Below are 27,341 nucleotides of genomic sequence, written 5' to 3' on the forward strand. Positions count from 1 at the left end.
TTGTTTTCTTATTTTTTAACAGGAAATGCAGGAGGCATGAACCTGAAGGAAATGGCTGCCTATTAGGGAGTAGGGTGGACTGGGGCAGGGGCTGGGTAAGAATAAGTTAAAGGCAAGTCTTAAAACAACACAAAAATGAAACAAAGGACTCCAACCGCATATCAAATTGGTCGCATCACCATACTGAAAAAATAACTAGTTCAAAACTCTCAAGCACAGCATTCAACTGTATGCCTCGAGTGGGTTATAAAAAGAGCTGTAAAGGCAACTTGAATTTTCTTAGTAGTTCTGTTGGTAGGGGTATTGGTATAGTAATTCCAGTAATTTTGAATAGATTGTGAGACCAGGCAAAGGAGTTAAATATATCGATGGTGACAGGAACCAGGGAGAAAGGTTTAAAAATATAAGACAAGATAAGAGGAGACAGAATTCTGCAATGTTGAATTTGAATTAGAGGAGTCAGCCTGAGCTCAGGTTTGTCCACTGAAAAAGCCCTGAGGCTATGAGCTCCAGCAGCAGTTAGCTCACCTCACCCCGGGATCTTAGCTTCTAAATCCCATTCCTCAGTAGAGAAAAGACCAGGGCTCCTTGGAGAAATGGGTGCTTGCAGGTCTGGAGTCTAGGGCATTTTGTACCAGAAAGCCAACAATAGTTCAAAGACCTGCTAATAGTAGCTTATCAACAAGACATGTGGGCTGGCTTGCAGGAGTTTTCACTAACTAAACTTGAGACAATTTAAGCATCAAAAAGAATAATGATGTTAATGGATTATAACACAATGAAAGAAAATGAGTCCAGAATGATGCTAAAAAATTAAAACAAGAATTAGAAATTTAAAAAAAGCAGTGAAATGCAAGAAAAGTTTGTAGTCTAATTAATCATACTGTGTCAATGCCAGTTCCTTGGTTTTGGTAATGTGCTATGTAGGATGTTATCACTGAGGAAACTAGGCTTTGAGTACACTGAACCTCTCTGTAATATTTTTGCAATTTCTTGTGGGTTTATTTCAAGATAAAAATTCAATGAATAAGCATGTATGTGTGGGTGATGGGATGGTGTTCTTTACAGAAGGATGCTCTCCTGTATTTATAGAAGAAATGATTGAATTATAAAAACCACCACTTGCAACTCTCAATGAAATACTTCATTCAGACAAAGATCATCAATGGATAATAACATATTGGCTGCAAACCATTAGAGAATGGAATATTCACATGGTTTCACCCACATATAACTTATTATCTACAAAAGATAGAGGAGCTTTTATCACAAATACATCTGGCAGATATCACCTTAACCAAGTGACAGAAAAAAGTGTCCTGCCTGACTGCCTCATTAGTTCTTGCTCTTGAGCCTTTGATGCCATGTGGGATCATCAAAACTGAAGTGGATGGCATTATGAACTTTCTGATATGCTGAATGAGAAGTATAGAAGATCACCTATGTACTACTTATCCCAAACTGTCTAATTTGAATTCCATAATAATACTTATCTGGGCCCTAAAACCATCGTTTGACCAAACAAACAAAGGAAAAAAAAAGTAGAAGACTGTCTTAGATGAAAGACACTAACCAGACTAAAAAGAGTGATAAATACATGCAGTAGATGAGTCTTGATTGGTTCCAGATTAAAAAAATATATATTATGAAGATCATTATTAAGAATACTGGGGAAACTTACATATGGGCAGTGTATTAGGTAATATCATTTTATCAGTGTCTTAAGAGAGAAGAAAACCTCTGTGCTCATGTAGAATAATGCCTGGTTCTTAGGAAACACATGCTGGAGGGCTGCAGGGGTCAAATTTCAACATATCTGTAACTAATTTTGAAATAGTTTAGCAAAAATATAAAAATAGAATAAGAGGTCTCAAACAAATAGAGAAAAATGTTAGCAATTGATGAACCAAGTGTAAAGAAAGGCATCTATGTATTTTTATCACATTACACTTTCTACCTTCTGTAGGTTTAAACTTTAAAAAAAATAAAACCTTGGAGCATATACAACTAGCTGACATTGGTTCATGCATAAATTCTTTTTCTTGTACCCAAATTGGAATTCTTCCTTTTGCAGCTCATCCCTTCCCCTAAATCTCAGCATGATGTAGCAAGAGTTGCTTGGGGCCTGGCTCCCACAACTGCCCACCAGCAGGGGCCATTAGGAAAGACTGAACCTAAGAGTGTCAGGGGAGTTTGAAGCCTCTGTGACCTAAGACTTGCTGAATCTTTCAGCCTTAGAGAACTGATACCTGAGACTAAAAGCTGGCATAATACAATGGACTTCCTTTTACAATGGGAACTTCGAATAGAGTTGATTGTTTCCAGGAAGAGGGATCACACTAGTCACTTTTGAATGGATCCATTCATTACCATGCAATATTCAAATAATGAGTCACAATCATCTAACCGTCAATAAACCAACCAATAAATGCATCTGTACACTCAATGAAGAAGCCCTGAGTGGTTTGCCTTGTGAGCTATACCACTGCAAGGATACAGAGGGCACAGTCCATGCCAACAAAAAGCCTGAGTGTCTGCGGAACATAGGCTACAGATCGGTGCCACACAAAGACTGGTAAATGCATGACAGCAATCATCACGTCGTGTTGTAGCACTGAGGTGGTGCACCTATATTAGAAGGGGAGGAATGAGAGAAAGCTTCTCAGAGAGGGTGAAACATTTTCCTTCGGTTGTAAAACCAATTTCTTTTGTCCTCAAAGGAGAAAATAGATCAAGAACTGGGGGCCACACTAGGGGAGCATTGGAGAGAGGGTCTAAAAGGTTTGTTTGACTCCTCTCAGCTTTCTCTGTCTCTTTGCTGGGGTTAGGGTAACTGGCTCATCCTTATTTGTCTGGGACTTTCCCAGTTTTAGTACTGGAAGTCTTGATCCCCAAGAAACCACGACTTCCAGGTAAACTGGGACAGTTGGTCACCCTACGATCCTCCCATTCCCAGCCCAGAATCTTCAGCTATGACAGATCACATGCAATCAGATCTCATGCCAGCTCTAGGAATTCTGAGGTAGACACAGAAGGGGAAGGAGAAGAAGAGACAACCCCATTTCTCCTTTTTTCTCCACAGATGAGACACAAGAGCCAGGCCCGCCGCAGTGGGGCTGCTCATCTCAGCTCTGTTTCCTCACTCCGCTCTTCCTCCTGCCTCCTGGAAGGTCCCCTCTCCACCAACGTACACGGGTGCTGCTCACTCTCTAGTTCCAACTGTTTAAAACCTTTCCCAACTGTTCTAGCTGAAGGTGATCTTTTCCTCCTGACACATATAAAAGCACGTATCATCTGTGTGCTCATGTTACACAGAAGAGCCTCAGAGAAACTGTAGGAAATGTAGAGATGTATCCATTCATGTGTAATGCACTCATTCATTCACTTGTTAGTAGCTAGGTGCCGAGTACAGTGCTAGGCACTGGGGCTTCTAAGACGAATCAGGTCCTGTCCGTAAGTAGCCACAGTCAGCTGGGTGAGAGAGCCAGGCGTCTGAGTAACAACACAGGTAAGATGTGCTGTGATGGAGGGGAAGCATTAGTAAGCAGTGCCATTGGAGCCTCTCCTGAGTGGCAGACACTTTAGATATTCAAGCGTTGCAAAGCCCTTTAAGAGATTATAATCAGTCTAGCATCAGAAGCAGATCCAAATGCACACTATTTTCATATCATAAAGTGAGTGCTACCACAAATGTAACTCAGGACCTCTGAGGACACAGACAGGCACCCTGAGGGAAGCTGGGGGTTAGGTCAGGAAAGACGTCTTTGGGGACCTGGCCCTTTCCTGAACTGACCATTAGAGGTCTGGGGAAAAGATGATGAGGGCAGTGGGGACAGGGAGGGACCAGCAGATCAAAGATAAATTTAGTGGAGCAAATCAGTCAAGCTTTGAGATTGATTGTTGTCACAGAGTAAATAACCTCAGATCTTGTATCTTCTGAAAAGTCTTGTACAGGACAGTGCATCAGATAGGCATTTAACAAACATCTGTAGGTTGGTTTAGGTGAGCCATTAGGCAGAATTCAAAAGACATCTGCCTAGATTATCCAGATCCAGGGGAGTGTTGTAACCACGGTTTCCTGAGATTCATTTCTTTGATAAGCTCTAAGATAAAATATTAACAAACAACGCTTCCCAAACTGAGAAATGTTGCTTACATGTTGTGTGTGTGTCCTTTGTCTTCATTCTCTCCAAGCTCGTCCTCATTCTTTTCTTAATGATGAAGTAAAATCGAGTTAAAATTTGTAAGTTTCCCACTTTCTCATTCCCTCTACCCCAGCACATGCACACACACATACACACATGCATGAGCACAAGTGCACACACACACACAACATTTAAACAAAGCTTTACTGTGTGTTTGTTTTGTCATCTGTGCAGACGGAGCTCACCTGTGCTGTCTACAGTCAGACCACAAACTCCTGCAGTTGGGGGTGGTGTGGACCCCCACACACATTGCTGCTGGCCTCTCCAGTCACAGCCTCAATTGCTTGTGTTGAAGAGGAGGCAGTAGACATTGCTGGAAGCAGATGAACAGCTCCAACCTCGAACTTCTGGCCTCTCTCCTTGAATTGCTGGGATGAATGGGAAGATGGAGGGCAGGGGAGAACTTCCCTTCTGCCGTGGCATCTGTGCCAGAGCCTTCCCAAGGCCCTTCTCAATCTGTTCTCTCCTGTGACTGCCTCCCTCCCGCACACCAGCCTGCTGGGCAAGGTTGCAGCGTCAACAGCCCCGGGCCCGGAGGCTGGTCTTGTGAACACGCTCAGGCTCCGCACGGCCCTCTGCAATGGGTTGGTGGGAACAGAAGACAGGCTCTGGTGCTCCAGCTGCCTTTGGGTCAGAGGAGCACAAGAGCTTTGTCCAATCCTCTTGCCCTCTACTTTGACATATACAGAAGCCTTAGGTCATTACTGTAATACTTGTATCTTGGGACACTGGGACTAAAAGTTAGCAGTACCATCCTAGAGGATTTTTAGACTTTGATGGACAGATAGTGCTGATCCAGGAATCTGAGGGGGCCACACACTCCTGTTATACAGCCCCTGGCACAAGGTGACTTCCCACAACAGCTGTAGTTGTGAGCACCACCCCGCCCCCCTCACACAGAGTATTAGCTATTTAGCACTCCCCATGAGGGGACCCTGGCTATGCACCCACACGACCACCTCATTTAATTGCGCCAGTCCTGCAGGACAGACTTTGCTACTCCTGCTTCACAGAGGAGGAAATCAAGGCTCAGGGAGGCTGAGGAGCCTTATGAGGGCTCAGGGCCAGTGAGCAACAGAATCAGGATCCAATCACGGGGGCGCTGAGTTCCAAAGCCTCTGCTCTGCTTTGTCTCACGGCATGTGGAAGGTGGTGTTAGCCTGGGCTACGGAGGGGAGTGATTTGTGTCATGGACCCTATGAGATTGTCAACTGATTGAGAGTAGAGACCAGGCCTTATAGTTCTTTTCAGACCCAGTCTCATTACTTGAAAACAGGAAAAATCCTACTTCTCTTTAAATGCATCAATTCAAATCAAGTTGCGTGTGGGCCTTTGGAATTTGGGGGAGAAAGTAGGACAGGCTCCAGGTACAAAGACGTGCTGTGCAGCAGCACCCTCACCCCCACCCCCAACCCCCTGCCTTCTGAATGCCGATCACAGGCAAGCAGTCCTGCAGACTCCTCTGGAGCTCAGGGCCAGGTAAACATCTCTCAGATTTCTTGCATGTTATAAAGCCTTGAAGACGACTCTGTATAATCAAATATGCCATTCCACATCTCATTTGTAATTTCACAATTTAGCTCTCTGCGCCATTTAAGCACATATAGAGCCTCTAGAGAAATCCTTATTTTTTTCTTAAAGCTTTTATATGAGAGCTTTGTGCTGATTTTGGTCTTTGCTGTGTCTAATAAGATTCTTGCAAAGTTTTCTCACTGTGAAAGGCTTTATAAAACTTAAGAAACCATGAAAATAAGTCCTGGCCTAATATAAGTACAAGCAGGCCAAGGCAGGATGAGGAGCTGGGCGGTCTTTTTCTCGTCTATTTCTTTTGTGTTTGGTTTGATTGGGTCTCTGGAGAACGCCACCTCTGCTTTACAATCATGCACTGCTTGACAGTTTACAAGGCACATCTCATGTGTCCTATTTGATTCGAGCTTGACAGCTAGTGAGGCAGGGTGATTATTATTATCTCCATTTTAGAGATGAGGAGACAGAGGCTTGGAGGGGTTAAGAGACTTGCCCAAATCCCTGAAGTTAATTTTAATTATTAATTAATTAATTAATTGCAAGGCTGGGTATCAAGACTGATCTTTGATGAGAAGCCCAGCCTCTGTTTGCTAGTCCGGCCAGCTTTCCTACAGACAATCCTTTGCAGTTGTTGAGCTGAGGTTTAGGGGAAATTGTGACATAATGACTCTACTGCCATTGAGTTCTTGAACCTGTCCATCCGTCCCCACGGCTACACGTCAAGCTCTGCCCACTGTCATTTCTAGGTCACTGCCCCAGAGTCCTCAGTTGGTTTTCTTACTTTTAGTCTTGACCCACTTGGGCCCAATATCCACGCGACAGCATAAATAACTTTCTTAAATGGAAAATTTATTGCCATGCTCCTCTGCTTAGAACATTTTTATGGCTTTCATGGTATTCAGAAATCCTCCAACTTCTTTAACTTGGTCTCCAAGGGTTGTCATGAAATGATGCTACCCACATGCCTCTCCCACCCAGGTCTGAGTGGTGGCCCCTTCCCATCACAAGCTCACTGGTGTCGGGGCCTTTGTCTTCTTCATTTTACATCTCACTGTCCCCTTCCCTCAGTTCTGTCTTTTTCTCTTTATAATGTTTCATACTTTTGAAGCAGTTTTTAACCAGTTCTTAAACAAAACCAAAACAAAAATGATCAAAAAAATTGTTTATAACCAATTACTATTTCTAGTAGTGGCAACCTTTATTTTTGTAACACGATTTTGAGTTTATAAAATGCTGACATCAATTCTAATAGTTAACATAATAACGGAAGTGGGTAAGGATTCCTTTTTATAATGAAAACACTGAGGCTGGGAGATGTTATGTAACTTGCCCACCTTGCTTCGCCGACAAGTGGCAGACTCAGCACTTGGCATTCAAGCCCTGAGATTCTAGTTTACACAAAATCATGCAACCCGTTTGCATCGTTTCTCAGCTCCTGGTCAGGCGAAGCCATCTGGAATGTGTAGAATCAAGAGGCAGCATGGGAAGCTGGGCTGCCTTCCACAGCGCAGAAGGCCCTCGCAGGAGAAGTGCTCCTAGGCGGAGGAGAGGAAAAGAAAGGGAGTAAACGAGGCAGCTGGAACAGCCAGGACATGGGCTCACTCACCTCTCCCACAGGATCCCTACCTCCCTGTTGACCAGAAATAAGTCAGAGGGAGACAGTGTGGTAAACTTGCAGCTGCGGGGAAACAGTCTCTGGTGAGATAAACGCCAGGAGCAGACAGCTGGCTGTGCTGTGCTGAGTCATGACGGTAGTTCTGCTTTCCTGGAAAAGTTGGGAATTACTCTCTTGGAGAAAAAATATCAGAGTCCCCAACAGTGTTTGCTAAATAACATAAATTCTCGGGGCAATATAGCTCTGGTAAAAACTCTCAGCTTCCCGAGAGCCTTTCCTCTCTCATCACTCAAGTATTACTTTCTCATGCCCCGCCTTCAGCAACAGATAGTAACACACTGCCCAGAGAGTCAAAGGTGACCGGGACAGTCAGGGTGGTCCACAATGCGCCATTTGAGAAGAGGAGGAAAGTACTCGGGAAGGTATTATGTGAAGACACTGAAATAGTTAAAAACACGGCTGGTTCTAGAACAATTTACAGGATGAACTTAATGATTGATTGTGCTGCAGGAGTGAGGACAGTTAGTTCCCAGGCACCTGGCTAGAGCAGCTGGGAAGTGGCTATGTCATTTCATAAAATAAGGCTTAAAAAGCTAGTTCTTTCCTTACTTCTTTCCCTTGTTCTTTCAGATCTGATGATCAGTGCAGTGAAGAACACCTTGAATTTGATGTGCCTGTGGGTGTGAGTCTGGAACTTTGGCGACAGTTTTGAACTGGAGATATATATGATTTGGGACGCCTCAGCACACAGATGCTAACTGAAACCATGTGTGGAGCTGAGATCACCTGGGGGAGGGCCTGGAGTGAGAAGAGTCTTACCTGAGGTGGTCGAAGGACACACTTCTCATTCCAAAGTCAGAAATTGGAGACAAGGAAAACTAAACTTACACAGTTTCATAGCCAAAGAGTGAAGCAAGGACAAAATAAAGAACAACTAGAAAAAATATGGGAGAGGGAAAATTCTAGAAGAGAGAGAAGTTTAAGCAAGGGGTGGAGAGCTGGGTGGAAAAAGTAGCTCAGTGTATCGTTGAGAATTCTCCAGACTCAAGAGGCCCTTTCGCATAGTACCTGGTTCATGCTTGGAAGCTGGTCATGGCCACGTTGAAAAGTACTCCTGGGTTGGGCACTACTGTTCCGTACACTGTCAGGTGATTTCTCTGAAGCTAGTTTAAAACAAAAGGGTGTTCAGGCTTGTGTTCTGATGAGCACCTTGTGTCCTGTTTAGTGTCCCCAAGATCATCAGTCTTTGGGAGGCTGTTGACAAGTCATTTGTTGGTATCAAAGAGTGAAGGAAGCATAAGGTTCTTTGACCCTCTCTGCTCGGGAGGCGACTCGCAGGAGAACTCTCCACAGGTCTACGGCACAGTGAAGAGTCACCTGCTCACAGACTATGTGAAGTCAATGTTGCATCTTGGAAACAATGAATCCACCTGATATACAGCTTGGTTTTGCATGGGTGGTTCCTTGGTCAGTGTGCTCTGACTTCATACGTACCTGCGAGACTTAGACTAGTGACCTTTGAGGTGCAGGGGTCAGCAATTCTCAAGTCACAGGGTCTTCCATCCAGGTCACTGTTGCACTCTTGATCATGCGCAAATACACACATCTTCAAATCTCAGTTGCTTAACTCAGTCTAAGTGTACTCGCCAACGATGCCAAGGTGAAGGTATGGTCCAGGGACTAGCAGTATTGGGACTACCTGGGAGCTTGTTAGAATTCAGAATCTCAGCCCTACCCCAGACCTACTGAATTAGGATCTGCATATTAACAAGATCCCCAAGTGACATGTATGCCCATTAACATTTAGGAAGGACTGTCCCCTTGCTGGATGAACAAGATAATTCCTATATAGAGGGAGAGATGAGAATCAGACTCAGTTCAATAGAAACAGGGAAACAAAAAGAGGCAATCTGACCTTTTGGGAAATCTTTAAATTATACCAAACTACCTATAGTCTATTCCTCTGGCCCCAGCAGGTCAGTGCGTGGCACATAGGTTCCAGGAGCCAGCCTTGATTCGTGGCCCATCACGTTGTTCGGTTGGCTGGCTGTGCTCCATGCCTACCCCAGGGGACAGGGGCACGGGCAGGTGATTGTCACGTCTTCACTTCCTCTCTGCGGTTGCTGCCTGGGCATGCAGGTGGAAGGAGAGGGACAAAACTGACCAGCCACAGGAAGTCCTATTAGAAGATTGGGAAGCCAGCTGTCTCTTTCCTATGTGACACCCCAAGGTGCTCATGTTAAGGAGGTGATTACTGGCTCTTCATTATTCTCATTTTGGTAAAGCTGTTTTTCCCCCCACACCTGTGTTTAAAGTTAATTCTGTGTTATTTTCTCCCACAGGCCTGGAGGGAATAACGTTTAGCAATACCAAGCAATGAATGGAGGCAGCAAGAGTTGCGTGAACGCCACGCACGACTTGGAAATAGGCTGAGTCTGATGGCAGGAGAACGTGTGTTTTTATGGTGTTAACTGTGACAGAGAAACAGCCGGTGCTCAGTGGCCCTGGCACACTGAGGTGCCATAGGGTGGCTCCTGGCTGCTCTGTGCTGTGGGAATTCTGCTGATAGGAGGACTAAGGGGAAAGCTGAGAGGCTTGACCTCAATAGCGTGGGCTCTCGGGAAACTCAGTGAGCGTGCAGAGGGATGAGTGGGGGGCACTGTGCCTCAGAGGTGATCAGAAAGGGGGTCGGGTGCCCCAGGACAGAGCCATTGTAGACACTCAAGCATTTACCCCACAGGCCACTGAAGCCAGAAACTGTCCAGCACACACAGGGCAGCCAGCAATCACATAACCGGGCTGGGCAGCATCTTCTGGTTCAATATCATTGTTTCCATTCTCCTCCCAACGGAGTCTCCAAGTCTCCCATCCAGCATCCATCCTCCTTCCTTCCTCACTCACAGATCCTGATTTTGTCCTGAGTAGCCAGATGCCAAGTAGAAAGATAAGGTTTTTCCGTCTCCCTTGCAAGGAGGCAGAGCCACAGCATGAGCAGGGGTGACTGGGCCGCCTCAGGCCAGCCCTCCCTGGCGCTGACCCAGACTGGCACTGCACCCTTGTGCCTCCCTCCACATTTCTGCCTGGAATGTGGATGTCAGCTTGAGTCTGCGGTCAAATTTGATGATAGAATCTTATACTAGAGATAGAGAAATAGTGAACAGACACTCGGGAGGACACTGACTTCTGGGTGACACTGTTCCCGCTTATTTAGGACTTCTGCCTGAGAAGCCACTGTTGGAATTTTCTCTCTAAGTGGGCACTCAGTTCTAGGTTATTTGCTTCTCCTCCATGCTCCCTGGATTAGGTATGATGAGTAAATCTAGCTGCTATAACAAACACATTTCCAAATGTCAGTAGCTTAACCCAATAAAAGTTTGTCCCTCACATCAGGCCCAGTGGAAAAATAAAGGTTGCCAGGTAAGCTTTCTGTGGCCAAGGGCCAGTGTTTCTGCAATCTTTGTCTCTGATGAGCTATACCTTCCCCTCCTCTTGGATGGGAAGTGAGCAAGGACAGCATACGGCCATACCAGGAGGAGGTACATATCTCTTTCCCTGAGATCTCATTGGCCAGAGTTCAGTCACACAGCTACAAAGGGAGCTGGACCATGCCAGCTGATTATGTGCTGAGGAGGAAACAGAGAAGAGTTTTGGTGAATACTCATAGTTGACCAAATTTATACTTCCAAGGGGAAAAGAAGAAGAAAGGAAGGGAGGAAGAAAGAAAGAAAAGAAGAAAAGAAGGAAGCAAGAAAGGAAGGAAGGAAAGAAGCAGGGAGGGAGAGAGGGAGGGAGGGAAGAAGGAAGAAGAGGGGAAAGGAAAGACTATTAAATAGTCAGTTGTTCTCTAGAGATAATGCAGCATGTTTCCCTGGCACAAATATGCCCATGAGTATGAAGAATAGAATCATGCCACCAGATTCCCAAATGGATGTATCTGGGAGCCGTCTTCTCTGTCCACAGGAGGGTTCCACTCAGCACCTGCTGTGAAGAGCACTGTGGGCACAGCTGGGGTTGAATGTGCTCTCCATGGGAGCCAGCATCCATTCCCAGAGCCCTGAAGCTCAGACCAGAAGAGGCTGTTTTGCCCAACAAGGTTCCTGCCTCAGGAGTTGGATAGGTCTCACCTGATATGGATCCTTGCTGTATCTGTCCTGTGCTGACCTGAGCAAGCAGCTTTCCTTTTCTGAGTCCTGGTTTCCCTGTTTTCTCAACTGTAGAAATAATAACTGCCCACTGGGTCTCTGTTTCTCTGAAACGTTAGAGGAAATGCAGCAAAGGCCCAGAACAGAGGCTCAGTCGATGGCACCTGCCATCTTTGTCTGCTCCAGCCTTCTCCTTTAATGGGTTCCTGGTCATCTATGAAGCAAAATTTCATAGTTTGGTGTAGACTTTTATCTCTCTGGCTCACACCGACATTGCCAGTATCATCTCCTGAATGCCTTTGGTTGCTTTACATTTTTGCTTCACGCTTGAACTTCTACTGTTCTCCAGACTGGCTCCGTCCTCTGTGCTCTCATGGCCCTTTATTCATGTTTTGTCTCAGCATTTACTTCTTTTATTATAGCTCATCTGTGTCCCCACACTAGCTTGGTGCTTATTGAGGGCACCTGTCTTGATCATCCTTTTATCCCCAGCTTCTATCACAGTGTTTAGCACATAGTAGATTTTTTTAAAAGTTAATGAATTAATCAGTGTTGCCCAAGTGAATAAATGCTCTTTGCCAAAGATGGGTTTATGTTCAACAGTAACTTGAACAGTGAAGCCATCGTCTGATTGCAGTTAAAGCTAACAGTGCCAGAGCCCCTGAGCACTTGGGTGGGTTCATGGGAACATATGACTGCTGGAGTGCAATGCTTTCATAACATTCCGCCTCAAGTGGGGAGAGGAAAATGGCTCGGGATGTTAGACAGGAAGGGTGGATGACCATGAGCTCAGGAAAGAACAGAAATCTGGAAGGAAACCTTGGAGAAATGCCGTCTGCTCTGGGTCATGAAAACACAAGTGTGAGAAATAGGGAAGTTACAGAACGTGTGTCGGTAAGGTCAGAATGAGCCATGTCAGGTGGGGCCAGCATGAGAGTCAAAGAGGAGTGGCCCAGTGGGGCCTCTGATCAGAGGCTGGTGGCATCTATGACTACATTGGTACCATGAGACTTTGCTCCCTTCACTGGCTGTGGTTCAACCACACTGACCTCCTTGCTGTTTTTCAACACTTATTGTCTTCCTACCTCAGGGCCTTTGCACCTGCTGGCACCTGTGTTTGTGAGGTTCTTCTCCTGAATGCCTAACTTCCTTATTTCATTCAGATTTCTGCTCAGAGTTCAGGCCATTGGTCTTCAATGATATCCTTCCCGGGTACCTTATACCCCTTATTCAATATTACTTGTGTTCATACCACTAAATATTTATCCACTTAGGTTTCTCTGCCCCCTCACTGAAGGTAAGGTCCATGAGGACAGGGGTTTTCAGTTTCTATTTTATTTACTGCTCTATCCTCAGTGCCTGGCACACAGTAGATGCTCAACTAATATAAGTGGATAAAAAAATGAATAGAGTTGTCAGTTCATTTTGAAGTGGCCTTGAAATGTGGACAGAGAAGAAGGTGAGAGTGTGGAGCCAGCAAGTGAGTGTGGACAACAGAGGCAGAGTCAGGCTTCTCCAGCACCACTCATGTCCTTGCCTGGTGAAGGGAGGCAGGACCTCTTCCCCAGAGGCCGGCAGCTGTTGGAGAGGGCAGAGAGATTTACATGTGGCCTGTTCCTTCTGTTAAGGCAGATGTGTTAGAGAAGATAACTGCAAAATATCCCATGCCCTGGAGCCCATTAATAGCGGGGGCTTGGCTCCGATGGCGCTGCAGAGCGGCTCAGGGTCCGATGAATAGCCAGCAGTTCTGACGTGTGTCCAAAGCTCTTGGTTTCCTGGACCCAAAATCACAGTCCTCGGTATACAATGATTTAGTGCTTTCTGTCGGAGTGTCTCAAAGCATGTCACCCTGCCCACCTCCTTGGAAGTAGGTGGCACTGAGTAGCAGGTCCTCTGTTTGGCTTGGTTTTGACTAATAATAAGTTTTTGGAAACTTGTGCCCCTTTTTCCACTATCACAGACCCAGTTTTCCATTCCCTTCAGCCTATGTCTGGGCTATTCCTCTGCTCTGTCCCTCTTCTTCCAACCTCAAAACCTGCTCCCTGCCTGGCCAGTCTACAGGTTCCCAGCCCCAGAAGGGTGAGGAAGGAGGCCCTGGGAAGCAACTGGTCCTGACACTGGTCCTTGTGTTGCCAACAGGAGGGGTCAGAGCAGTGCTTCCCCAACATGACGCAGCTATGGGCAGAGGACAGGGAAGGGGCGGGAGAGGCTCTGAGTCGGTGATCTGGGAGCGGACTCCTGCTGGCTCCTGCCCCCAGCCCACCGCACTCTCTCGTAGTGACGTGGCGGGAGAGCTGGTGGGTGACTCCAGAAACAGGAACCGCTCAGGACAGTGGCAGTCACACTGCCATCTCACATTTTTCCACGATGAAGGCAGAAAAGAAGGAGGAAAGACAAATCTGCATAGGTTCTGTACTCAGAAGTCAGAACTCTCCGAGTAGTTTAGCCTTTCCCCTTGGATGCTGGTTTCTTTTAACGTAACTTCTGTGTCTCTTGCTTTGATGGTTCAAGAGCGAGCATATCTGTTGTCTTTCATGAAAATGTTTTAGCATTCCAGAATGGGTAAATCCCTGCTCCCTTATACCCATTCTAAGCTCATATGGACCATTGCTCTAATCCTTCCCGGGATGAAGTAGTCGTGGCACCAGGGCTCGGCAGAGGTACTCCAGAACTACTCCCTGACCTGCTTTGGGCCCAGAACGGGCTGCACTGTTTGCAGGCCACTGGCCTCTGCCCCACTCTGTGAGTGCTCTGCATTCAGCCCAGGTCAGAGGAGCTGGGAGCTGGGCTCGGCAAGCAGTGGAATAGGTGGGAACCCAGCTGCTGGCTGGTTGGACTGACTCATATCAGGGCCACTGGGCATGCTGACTGCGGGCCAGTGACAGCTCAAAGGTAGGCACTTCTGTGATTGCTGTCATCATCTTAGTTTTAGTTTTGGGGGTCAAAGGTAGAAGGTGGAGAAAGGAGAGACTGAGGACTCAGACTGCAGGGAGAGAGCATCCTGGAGGTCACTGAGGCCTGGATGGGTGGTGGCTTATCTGACCTGCCTGGGGTGTCTCTATTCTGTGTCTTCCCGCCACCTCCTTTATCTCCAGACCAGCCCCTTTCAACCTGAAACCGGCTGCCCTGCCCTGCACCCCCACCCCCTTCTACCTTCTCAGAAAGCCATCTCCTGCTATTCCTTTTGATGACTTCTGCTTGGTTGCCATGAAGAACTGCTCGTATCAGCAAACAGATGGTGGCTGAGGCATGTAGCATAAAATATATTTATCAAGGCAAACAGCTGTAGCCCATTTTATTCCGCAGACTTCTATTAAAAGTTCTCCAGAGCCACAAGCACTCTGAGGTGCACTCTGAAGACAGCGCAGGCCGCTGTGCGCTGTGTCCCTCCCTGGCCTTCCGTGCGCAGGGCCCGAGAGGGCGCTGGGCCGGATGCTCCTGTGAGGCTTTGATCAAAGTGCCACACTGCAGCCTCGCCTCTCCTGCTCATGGGGTGGCTGGGGGCCTTCCGAAGGGCTCCCTCTTTCCAGGTACAATGATAAACCATGGTGACTTGGTGGCCATGCCTTGGCCATGTGCTGTGAGGGGGAGGACAAGCTCCCTGCGAGGGCAGCCGGGGACCCATTAGGTGCTCTCTGTTCCATCTCCAGCCACCCTCACTCTTGTCCTCATTGTGCTTATAAATTTTTTTCTGATGGCCAAGACGCTGTTGTGGTTCTCCCTTTGCTGTGGTTTGGAAGAGCACTGGTCTGGGAATTAGGAGAGCTGGGATCTATTCCAGACCCTGCCATTAATTAGCTTTGAACTTGGGCGATTCATTTCATTTGTCTGGGCTCTTGGTTTCCTCTTAGAGGCATGGAGTTGGATCAAAGGAGCAAACTCCAGTGCCTGTAGGGGCTAGGTCGGTACTGTAGGTGTGAATGCCCAGGGGAAGACAGTGCCAGGCTACACACAGTGTGCATCTCCAAAGGCATTGCTAAACACGAGAGCATGCCAAGGCTCTGGGGGCACATTTGATATGAGGTCCTCAGTTTGAGGAGCTCATATGTGCCTTGGCGTAGTGTTTGCCAACATGTCATCAAGTATGAATATTCTGGAACAATTGTTAAATAAGAATTCTTTAGAGTAAGGCTGAACTCCATTGAGGGTAAATAAATATCAGTAGGGTGGTCTATAAGAAAACTACTACGTTTTGCATTTTTATCCTAATAGACTATAATAGACTATTTGTCTAGATAGGTTTCTGGTTCATAACAAAATTGAGGAGAAAGTATAGAGAGCTGTCATATACCCCTGCCCCTCTCCATGGAGAGTGTCCACCATTGTCAGCATCCTCCATCAGAAGAGGACATTTGTTACAATCTATGAACCTACATGGACATGTCATTATCACCTACAGTTCCTAGTTTGCGTTAGGTTCACTCTTGGTGTTGTACATTTATGGGTTTGGATAAATGTATAGGACATATCCACCATTATAGTATCACAAAGAGTAGTTTCACTGCCTTGAAAATCCTCTGTGCCCTCCCATTCATCCCTTCTAGTTATCCTTTATGCACTATTTAAGCCGATAATGGCGTAAGCAACTGCAGGCTCTGAGTGTTCTGCTCATTCTTGTGGGACCACCCATCACCCTCAGAAATCCTGTGCTTTAGTGCATCAGAAACAGGGACTGTGGAGCCAAACTTTCTGGGTTCAAAGTCTACCTGTCCTTTTTTTTTTTTTTAAAGAGAGAGAGAGATAGAGAGGGACACAGACAGGAAGAAACATGAGAAGGATTAACTCATAGCTGTGGCATCTTAGTTGTTCATTGATTGCTTTCTCATATGTGCCTTGACCAGGGGGCACCAGCCAAGCTAGTGACCCCTTGCTCAAGCTGGCAATCCCATATTTAAGCTGGTGAGCCCACACTCAAGCCGGACGAGCATGCAGTCAAGCCAGTGACCTCGAGGTTTCAAACCTGAGTCCTCAGCATCCCAGGCTGACACTCTATCCACTGCACCACCACCCGGTCAGGCCTACCTGCCTTTCTTAATATCTGTGTGACACTCACAAATTATTTAACCAAACCTCAGTTATACCTTGAGTAGGTTATTTAAGAATAGCCCAGTTATACCTCAATTTCCCCAACTACAAAATGACAATAAAAGTAGTAGTTATTATGTGAAGCTGTTGTGTGAATTAAACTGATCAATATGAATAATTCATCTAGAGTTATGCCTGATAGAGACTGCTTGTTAAATGCTAATAGTTAGTTACTGGGATGACCTTTTAGCTCTGGTGTGGGCAAGCATGCAATGATTAGTTTTGTGGAGCTAGTATTTATAAATAACTGGTGACTGTGTAAGGCTTATCTCTCCCATCAAATAGATCATCTTATAGCTTTTGCTTCTACTTAAGACGTCAACCTGAAAATTTCTCCCATGTATGCTACACTTTTACATGCATCACCTGATTAGATTCCTTGACGGGAAAGAGGCAAGCAGTGCCTTCATCTCTTTACAAAGGCAGAAACACAAGTTCAAAGAGGTTATATAATTTGTTCAAAGCCACCTTGCTAGCAAGTGTTTGAGTCAGGATCTGAGTCCTAGACATGGAATTGCCTTGACAGTGTTCTGTGCACTTTACAGGACTGATTTTCTACATGCTGACTAGTCGCTTATAATTATGGTTAATGGCCTTGTAATAGCCAGGGTAGCTCTGCTGATTTGCTGGGTTTCTCAAACTCACCCAAAGTATGATTTTAGGTGTTTGTTCTTAAGTTCTTAACCTTGACTTGTGGACCCCAGTCCAAGCCTATAAATTAAAATTCCCAGAGACGAGACCCAGTAATCTGTGTATTTAACAGGAATCCCAGGTGATTCTCTGATAAAGCTAGTTTGGGAAACAAACTTTGAGCCAGAGAATTCTTCCAAGAAACCCCACCAGTTGGCTTTGTACCAGATAGTGGAACAGCTGTTTTAGGAATATGTGATTAGGTCACGAGGGACTAGGCAGAAGAGTGTGGCCAGCTTGAGAAACCAGAAGAAAAGACAATGTCCAGGGCTAATCAGTTTGCCAAAAAGGAATCGAGTACTTATTTACAAGCAAGGCACCTTGTTAGGTCCTGTATGTTGGGTCAGGAAAGTCACAAAAGAGCCTGTTATTAGAGCTGCCGAGTTTTAGTGGTTTAAAATAATGAATATATGCACTTGCCTGACCTACTTCCAAGGAAAGGTACTGACACCAGGTAAGGATGTCACCTCTTAATGTCTATAAGATTATGTTCACGGACAGGGGCAAAAATGAATCCTAGCATCCCTGGGCTTATGTCCCACCCACTCAGCAATCTCAGAGGAAAGAGGGAGTCCTAATGAAAGTCCCAGCCTGCCCCTGATCATGAATCTGATTGGCCACTCCTGGCTCCAAAGCGATTGGTTACTAGTTCCACTGGAGCCACAAGAATGGGGATCCGGGACAGGTGTGCATTATAAGAAATATAGAAAAAGGTGTGAGGGGTGGGGTGGGGTGGGGTGGATGCAGAGCAAGCAGAAACAACAGACGTACTGTCCAGGGTTATTTAGCTTTCCATAGGAAAACACTCAACAAACAAATGACTTTCTAAAACACTGACTTTATTTCTGGTGCTAAATAGGCATTGCAGAAACGCATGCAGTAATCAGAAGGTGAACCAGTCTTGCGCAAGGAAGCAAAAAGCTCAGTGCTACTTCCCTTCGCTATTAAATATGCCTCTTACATTGTAATCCATGCAAATTTATCTTAAGGAAGTTATTAGAGGTGCATACAAAGTGAAGGCTACAAATTCCAGAATACTTATATAGGAAAACCACGAAAATTAGAGATAACATAAATATCCAAAATAGAGAAACATTAAGCACATCATAGTATATCCATTAAAAGTGTTGCTACTGAAATATACTTGAGTTAGAAAATTATGATACAATGTGAAACAAAAAGCTGAGATATAAAGGCATTTATGTGTTATGATCCCAGACTCGTGCAAATATAGATAGTTGCACTGGAGACAGAGAAAATGCACTAGATGGTAACAGGGCTTATATCTGAGTGGTAACATTACCACTGAGTTTTCCCCTCCTTGATCCTTTTCTGTTTCCCAAGCTTCACTGATAAACAGTATTATTTCATGATTGAGAAAAAACCATGTTTTATATTTCTAAATTCAGGCATCAGTGTCAGGAGAATTGAAAACACATCCCATTGAATTTATGGTGACTGCAAAGTGGGACAACACATTCTCTCTGGGACAGAGCCCAGAATACACATACACAGAGCTTTGCAGCTTGCCCTGCCCCAGGCTAGGCAAGAGGGCGGCACTGGCTTCTATTTCTCATGGGCCAGGCTCCCTGTTATCTCCATATGGGCTGCTTCTTCATTTGCTGCTCACTCAGCCTTTAGGGCAGATCCCACCCCATCCTCATTTATTAAGAGATGGAAGGAGAGGGAGGAAGAAAGAAGGAAGGAGGGAGGGGGAGAGAATGAGAGAACGAAATCTTTGCCCCATAGGTCTGCAATAAAGGAGCATATGTATCAACTAAAAAAATTCCTTGGCAACAAAAGCTTTTTAATTGAACACAGTCTCTTCAGCCAACTTATGTAAATTCTATCCCAATTTTGGGCATCTATTTTGAGCACAGAGAGAAACGGTATGAATCTTGCCCTAAAATTGTACTCGACAGAAGGGGTGACGCCATCTGGATGCCACGTTATAGGAGCCTGTCACCTGCTAACTGAAATGAGAAATGACAGGTTATAATCGCCTTCCCGCTGCCTGAGCAGCCCTGGTGGGCGGGGAGTGCTTTGGGCATCGAGGTGTAGTGTGACAACCAAACCCTTGACTGGGGCTTTGTAACCACGGGTATCTGGGATTGCACAGGGTGAGGGACAGGGAAGCAGCAGTCTCTGCATGGGGGAGAGGGTTCCTTCTACTTCAAAAGGAGCTGAAATTCCTTCTCCTCCTCTTCAGTGGGAATCCGGCTCTCCCTGTAAAACTGTACCCACCGAGTCAGTGGGTACCCCTTTGGTGACCAGACTGACCTTGAGCAATTGTCTCCTATGGGAGTTGGGGAAGTGGGAGGAGAGTGGTGTACCTATTAGTGGAGAAGGGGCCCTGAAAGACTGTGGACCACTGTGAGCAGCCTCACCTGTGGGGAGTTCCGAGAACAAAGAACGTCTCCCTCCATGTCTTAGGAGAAAAATGAGTTCTGTCACATGGCCCTGGGATCTGCGGGAAGTTGGCTGCAAGTTAGAAAACAGCGTATGGGAGGGAGGACTGCGGCTGCCTGGCTTTAGTCTGTAGGCTGCTTCTAATAAACCTTGAGATTTCTCTGGAAAGGCATTTACCATAGATATTTGTTAAATATGATTTAGGAGAAAATGAAGTGGGCACATTGTACGTTTATTTTCTATGCATAACTTTCCTCCCGAAGTCATTTAAGTTCTTAGCCTCACATCAGAGGCTCATTCAGTTTCAGGCACTTGTTCTCTCTCTCTCCTTGCTCTTTGTGAAGGCAAAGAGCTTCATTGGCTGGTGAGTACAGTAAGTTCTCACTTAACATCATTAGTAAGGTTAGCAAAAAGCCACATGACATATATATATATATATATATATATATATATATATATATATAATGAAACCAATTTTACCAGAGGCTAATTGATATGAACAAGAGTTAAGTTTCCACACATCTCATCAACATTATATGAAGCAACGCTATCGGAGGACCTGCTCATACATGGATGTAACCACCACTGATATGCTATGACGTTGGTTGACTTGAATAGTAGCATTCATAAAGATGATGGTTTGATGAACTGTTCTAAAAATATGAGCTTTCAGAGAACAGGGCTCTGTGTCTTCAGATCCTGGTAAGTAGCTGACACAGAATAGGTAGTAAAAGCTGTTAAATAAATACACAATTTTCCTTGAACTTGCCCACTTTTGCTTAGGAAAATGGAGCACACAAGAGCACACGTCAATGGGACTATATGGAGAAATGTTAGGTGTAACAGTTAAAGCAACAAGCTGGAAGTAAAAGATCTTTTTGCCTAAAGTCAACTGAGAATATGAAGGCCATTTATTTCATCAAGATTCCTTAATCTTCGCTCTGTGAAATGGGGGTGTTATGTCAAGTGACACACATCAAGTGGTCGGTCAGCTCAATCATTCCAGACTCCAGGTGCTCACTGATTTTGTTTCCTTTCCCTGACTGAAGAGTATTTGGGTTTCATGCGAAATAATATTTTCTATCTGATTAGGTCCCCTGGCTTGTAACAGACATTGTTCCCTCTCTCCTTTCCTCCTTTCCTTCTTTCCTTCCTTCCTTCCTTCCTTCCTTCCTTCCTTCCTTCCTTCCTTCTCTCCTTCCCTCCCTCCCTCCTTCCTTCCTTCCTTCCTTCCTTCCTTCCTTCCTTCCTTCCTTCCTTCCTTCCTTCCTTCCTTCTTTCATTCCTTCCTTTCTTCCTTCACTCCTTCATTCCTTTACCATAAACACTTATTATACACTTACTTTGTTCTAGGCACCATGATGTTTATCTGGGATAAAATATGACCAAGGTATATCTGACTTCAAAGAATTTAAGGTCTAATGAAGGAAGCAAATAACCAAATCAACAGTTATACTAGATTGATATGTGTATGGATATATATACAGGGTACTGTGGGAAGACAGAAATAATATAGCTAAATCAGATTATCAACTCCAAAATAGTAAAGAAAGGTTCAAAGATGGCTTATAGGATTGTGTGTGTGTGTGTGTGTGTGTGTGTGTGTGTGAGAGAGAGAGAGAGAGAGAGAGAGAGAGAGAGGGAGAGAGAGAGAGAGAAAGAATGAAGAATGGAGAAGTACTAATTAATACAATATATTCTTGTGTAAAGTGTCACTGGCGAAGCCACCTCTGAGTCTTCTTGTTTTCAAAGTTGTTTTCAGGAAAAACTGCGGCAATGTACTGAAGTACTTATCATAATGCCTGGGCCATAAACTCCCCCAAATAGTAGTTATTGTGGTGGCCATAGTAGTCATACCATTATGTCTTCCAAAATTTCTGTTCAATCAACATTTAAGAATATCTAGTATGAGCTAGCCTCTGTATTAATCTTTAAAGGAACTATGACTTAGTAAAGACTATGGATTTGTGAAAAAATGAGACTACAGAATTATATGTGCAAAAAAAGAAACATGAAAAAGGTGGAGAAGTCGGATAGAAAATGGAATACTTAAAATGACTGGGATATCCTGAAAATAAATTTTAAGGATGAATAGAAGTTTTTCACATGGACAAGAAGTGGGAAGAAAAGGCACGGCACATGAAGGAATTAATCAATATAGTATAGCCAAGAAATGTACAGAGAATAGATGAGAATAGTTGTTGAGGGTGAAAAGCCTGTCAACAACAGAATGACATTTTTAAACAAATTAGTCTGCAGTAAGGAGCCCCTGGATACATATTCCTATCATCAAACTTATCCACCTGTATGGTAAATTTATCACATTTGTCTCTCCTACGGGATTATGAGCTCTTTCGATGAAAGAGTCTTCTCCTCTTCATCTTCCTCTTCCTCTTTCTCCTTCTCCTTCTTCTTCCTCTTCTTCTTGTGCCTAGCAGAAACTGTGTATTTTTGTTGAAGGATGTATCAATTACATTTAATATCTGTGAGGAATCCCACGCTTTCTCCTTATCTGTTTGGCATTTCAGACAGTTGGGCCCCCTCCCAGGTAATCCACTGCGGATGCCCAGTGGCTGCTCTCCATGCTGGAAAGGAAGAGCAGTCTGAGATGCTTTCACTGCAGGAGGGAGATTAGCCATTTAACATTAGGCCATTGATGGGCACCAAAAATGAGATGATTGAAGGTAGCCATGGGGTCATTTTTTCTGAGTTATTTTTTTCTTTTAGTTTCTTACAAAGGACAATTTTATTAAAAGTATTGGGCTGGGCATTAATTCTAGCTAGAATGGCTCTGCTAAGGAAGAAAATCTAGAGCCCAGTTTTTAAATAGGCAAGTATGGCGTTGAGTCCAAGGGACTAGCTTTGGTAACTGGTGACTTGGCAAGCCCAAGGGGCGGCTCAGTGAGTAGGTCCCCCTGCCTCTCAGGAACAGGCCAGCTTGAGCAACCTTTCTGACACCATTTCGGAAAGTGGGGATTGTGTGATTACTTTTCACACCTCAGAAGGCAGGTTTCTATGCCCTAGAGAAGGCCCCCGAGAATGACCGTAGGCTCCACCCAAACAGCCTTAGCGTCTTGAGGGGTCTGATTACTCACTGTTACATCTCCAGTGCCTGACTTACTACCTGGCACACAGTCGATGACCCCAACCCAGTGAATTTAAACATTCATTGCATTGAATGAGTAAAAATAACACTACTTGTAGAGAACTCATTCCGTGCCAGGCACTGGTCTCAGGCCTTTGAATGTTTTAATTCATTTTATTTCTACAACAGCCCATGAGGTCAACAGTACTGTGAATAAAGGCCAGAGCGCGATGGCAGCGGACACAAGCCGAGTGCCCTTGGGTGCAGCTAAGGGAAGGTGCCCATGACCTGGGGCTTCCTCTTTGGGTAAATAAAGGGCAGCTCTGGTGAGATGGTGTCTTTCTGGTGGCTCCCTGACTCTAACCACAGCTAAGGGTCATCAATGGCTCTGGGTAATCGGGGCCAGACAGAGAAAAGTTGATGACAGCCATTTATGAAACTGCAGCCAAGCCAAGCCAAGCAAGTCTCAGGCTCCCCATGGCATAGTCACATCAGTGGTAAACACACTCCTTTCCTTGAAAGTGAAGCCTCCCCTGAGCTGCAGCCGTGGGACACCGTGGGACGCTGTGGGATGCCGTGTGCGTGCAGCCTCAGTGGAAGGCAGCTCGCCCTAGACAGTTCATGCGAGCACAGCTGGGCTCCCCAGAGGAGTATGGTCTCTTAGCAGCGAAGGCGGGGCCAGCCTCATGTCGGTCTCTTGCTGTGTTGCTGATGGGAGACTGTCAGTTCTAAGTGTCTCCTTCTCCAGGCCCTCCCTGGACCTGAGGGGCAGGGAGGGTACTGAAGAAAAATGCTCCTGCTTTCCTTTCCCTGGGATGCTAATGGACCGCAGGGTGCCTTGAATCATCCATGTTAGGCTGCCGTGACTTCACCTTGATGGGCAGCAGAAATGTACTGACAGCTTTTCATTATCCAGCCCACAGAGGGAAGCAGAGGTGTGTGTTACCCAAGAGTGAGCAACCCAAGTCTGATTCTGACTTTGTGAAACATTAGCTGTTTTATTTCTTATATACAGCACAGAAATTCAGAGGTGAGTGGTATCATGGAGATAATGTACAAATATTGATTGACTTACGACCTATGCAACTTACGATCATTCGACTTTACGACCACAATCTCTAGCCATGACTGCTCCGCGTCTGGCAGTGCAAGCGTTGCCCAGCTGGGCATAGGACAGTGCGGACCAGCTTCCAGCAGCACTACCATCTCCGCATGCACCATTTCAACTGTTACCCCAGACTCAGTACAGCAATTTGTGTTTTGTGTCTTGGATATTTTTCATCAAACCCCTCCCAAGATGTCTACCAAGAGGAAATTGTCTTTGTAAATATTAAGCCAGTTGTACTGGTAATGCAGTATTTTACTTAAACCTCGCGAATGTAAAAATAAGAAACAAAATGGTGTAGATATGATACAATTGGCATGAAATGAACAAAGAAAATTATGATATATAACAATAATGAAAGAAAATTATGATAAAATATGACTTAAAGATTTTTATAACATCATTTCACAGTACTGTATATATAGCCTACTCAACTTACAACCAAATCGTGTTACCACAGGGCTGTCAGAACCAATTGTGGTCGTAAGTCGAGCGCTAGCTATATTTCAAAAATCTTGACTTCACAATGGAGAAAAGGAACCCTTAGAAAGGAACTGGTATAAAATTGTTTCATTGGACGGTAGCTGACTCAAGGCTCATTGTTCATTCCATCGAGTTACTGCATTTTCCAGATAGAAACAAATGTGTCTATAGCAAACTTACTTGGAAAGACTGCCCTAGATGATGAGGGTGAGGAAGATTCCATGAATTCTTCATCTGGAACATGCAGAAGTCTGCATTTCCCTTGTGGAGAAAGTGAGTTTGCCACCAGGCAGCACCTGGCCAGGGCAAGGTGTGTCTGGCTACAGGGCCCTGAGTAGCTCAGAGGGTTGGGCAAAGCCCAGATCTGTGTCCTGTTCTGCTACTTCCGTACTTTCCTTGTGACATTGGGCAAGTGAGTTCACTTTTCAGAGCCTCAGTCTCTTGTGAAAAAGGTCAAAGGCATGTGCCGGGGCTCTCTTCCCTTTGTCAGTGAGCATGGGCCATGCGGCGCCCACAGCCCGGAGCTGGACTGTCTCAATGCCGTGTCACATGTCACCCTCACAGTATTTTGTAATGAGCTGGTGTTATTGTCATCTCCATCTCACACTCAAAGAGAGCCTGAGGTATAGAGGACTCCAGGGTCAGAGCCAGGCAGACCTGTATTTTAATGTAGAATTTCTACTGGGATGCTCTGGGCTCTGGGAATCCTGAGCTGAAGGCAAGGTCTCTTTAAGTAACACATTTGAGCCAGAGAGACAGAGAAGTAAGCCGAGGGTCATAAGCCGAGAGTGTGATAAAGATTATAATAGTTTTCAGACTTTGGTGAGGGCCACCTGTCCCAGAATGAACGACTAGAGAAGGCTTCCAGGTATAGGCAATGCCTGTACAGACTTGAAGGACAAAGAGACACCATCTGGCCACAGAACTCCAATATTGATGTTACAGATATCCCTGAGTGATGAAAGGGTTACAGCATCCTGGAGGTCCAGACAGCTGAGCCCTATAGACAGCTGTGAGTGACTGGAGTGAGGCGGGGCTGAGGGGAGTGAACCAGTGATCTGATCATAAAGGAACACATATTCTTTGTTGAGGAGGGATCTGATAGTGATTGTTAGTGGTGATGTCATCAGACTTGAATTTTAGCAAGTCTACTACCTAATACAAGATTTCTGTAGAAATTGTCACAGCCTAACCACCATCCTGTTTCAGCTGATGGATGAGTATGAAGCCAGAATAAAGTACAGACAGCTAATTACCAGTGTTTTCCAAATCTTCTTCCTTGATGCTTCTACCATCGCTACCTGAGAGCCCCATCCCTCCCCAGCCTCCTCACAGACACTAAGCCCAGTCTGAGAAATACTGTGCTGGGAATCCCAGGCTGGATGGGGACGAGCAGGAGGCAGAAAACCAGTCAGGGGACCTTCCATCCCTGTAGCCCCCCCCCCCCCCCCGGCTTAGGGAGGGAAACCCGAAGGTACTGCCCCGCAGGGAGGATATCTCACATCTGGGTTCTTATCTGTTCTACAGGGGACAGCCTCCATTGGCCTACTTGCTGGAGCTGCATCTGCATCTATACTTAATTGAATTTTCATTCTTTTTAAAAATATTTTTTACTGTTGCCTAGAGGCATTCAGGTAGTGGGGGCATTTTAATAAACCCAATAAGTAAAAACCTGTGTTTTCTCCCCGGAAATCCAGAGGGACGAGAATTCTATGGCGGCACTGAAAACAGCGATCCCAGCAAGTGCTGGGAGACGCACACTGACACTCTGGGTGAGTCTCACCCTGTCCTCCAATCAGACGAGGCTCAGCTGTCCCCACATACACACATGCGTTAGCAGGAGACTGAGCTGTGCTGGGGATGCCTTTCCTAGACACCTGTAGGTCTACACTCTGGCCACTAACCCCCTCTAGTGTTGATGAGAATAGATCATTCACAGCTGTGAGGACAGAGCAGCATGTTGGGGTGGTAAGACTTCAGTGGGTTCCCTAACCCACACTTCACCCCCTGCATCTTCAGCACACAGCAGTTAGACCTGAGATGTGGGGGGTCTTAAGTATGTGTCTGGGCAGCCGGTGCTATACTCCTGAGGTGCCCCGGCTGCGAGCCCATACCTGAGGTCTTTGCCTCTTTCCACACTATGCACCCAACACGTGCCATCTCCTCAGGCTTCACCTCCTTCCCTGTCACCCTCTGCTGTTAAGCTCATCCTCATCGCCACATTTCTGTTTGTGTTGCTCTTTCTGCCCCACACGCCCTCCCCTACTTCCACTCCAGTTCCTCGGGTTCCAGGTGGACTTCCACCCTCTCTTTGTCCCACAATGCAATGCGTTTCCCTTTGCTCGAAACCCTGGAGCACCCAAGGCTCTGACCGCCTACATTGGGATATGCCACCCTGTGCTTTTGTTTCGCTTTGTATGCCTAGGTGACCTTTTTGAGGGTGAGATGCTGGTGAGGTTCTTGCCTGTGGCATATGGTCCAGGCTTGTTTGTCTCACAGAACTGACACTCTGTAGTAACTTTCTCTCAAGTCCCGTCCCATGCTCCCCTAGCCTACTTGCTGGAGCCTGTCACCTCAAACCCAAATCTTCTCTGCCATTTTCCAGGACATTTTGAGTTACCAGAACTATCAAATCCAGTGTGAATAATAAAACAATAATAAACAGCAGAGCTCTCATTAGAGAAAAACTCTCCAGGGCTGGCACCTCTGTGGGTGGTTTGGGTCCATTTCACAGATGTGCCCGTTGAGGTAGTCATGCCCTGAGTGCATTGCAGGAGACACTCTTAGATCTACAGAAGTCAAGAAACTTGGCATAAGGACCAGCCAGGTTGTCACCATTACGTACCAGTCCCTGAGTTTTCACATCTCCTGTTTTGCTAATGAAAGTAGGTTAAGTGAAAGCCACAGAGTGACAATTTGAAGAGGAAGGTTATCTGAGAAAGGGATTATACACTTCACTCTCTAATGGACCCCAACAAAACCCTTCTTCTTGGTA

The sequence above is a fragment of the Saccopteryx bilineata genome, chromosome 2, assembly GCF_036850765.1.
Source record: "Saccopteryx bilineata isolate mSacBil1 chromosome 2, mSacBil1_pri_phased_curated, whole genome shotgun sequence".
Lineage (NCBI taxonomy): Eukaryota > Metazoa > Chordata > Mammalia > Chiroptera > Emballonuridae > Saccopteryx > Saccopteryx bilineata.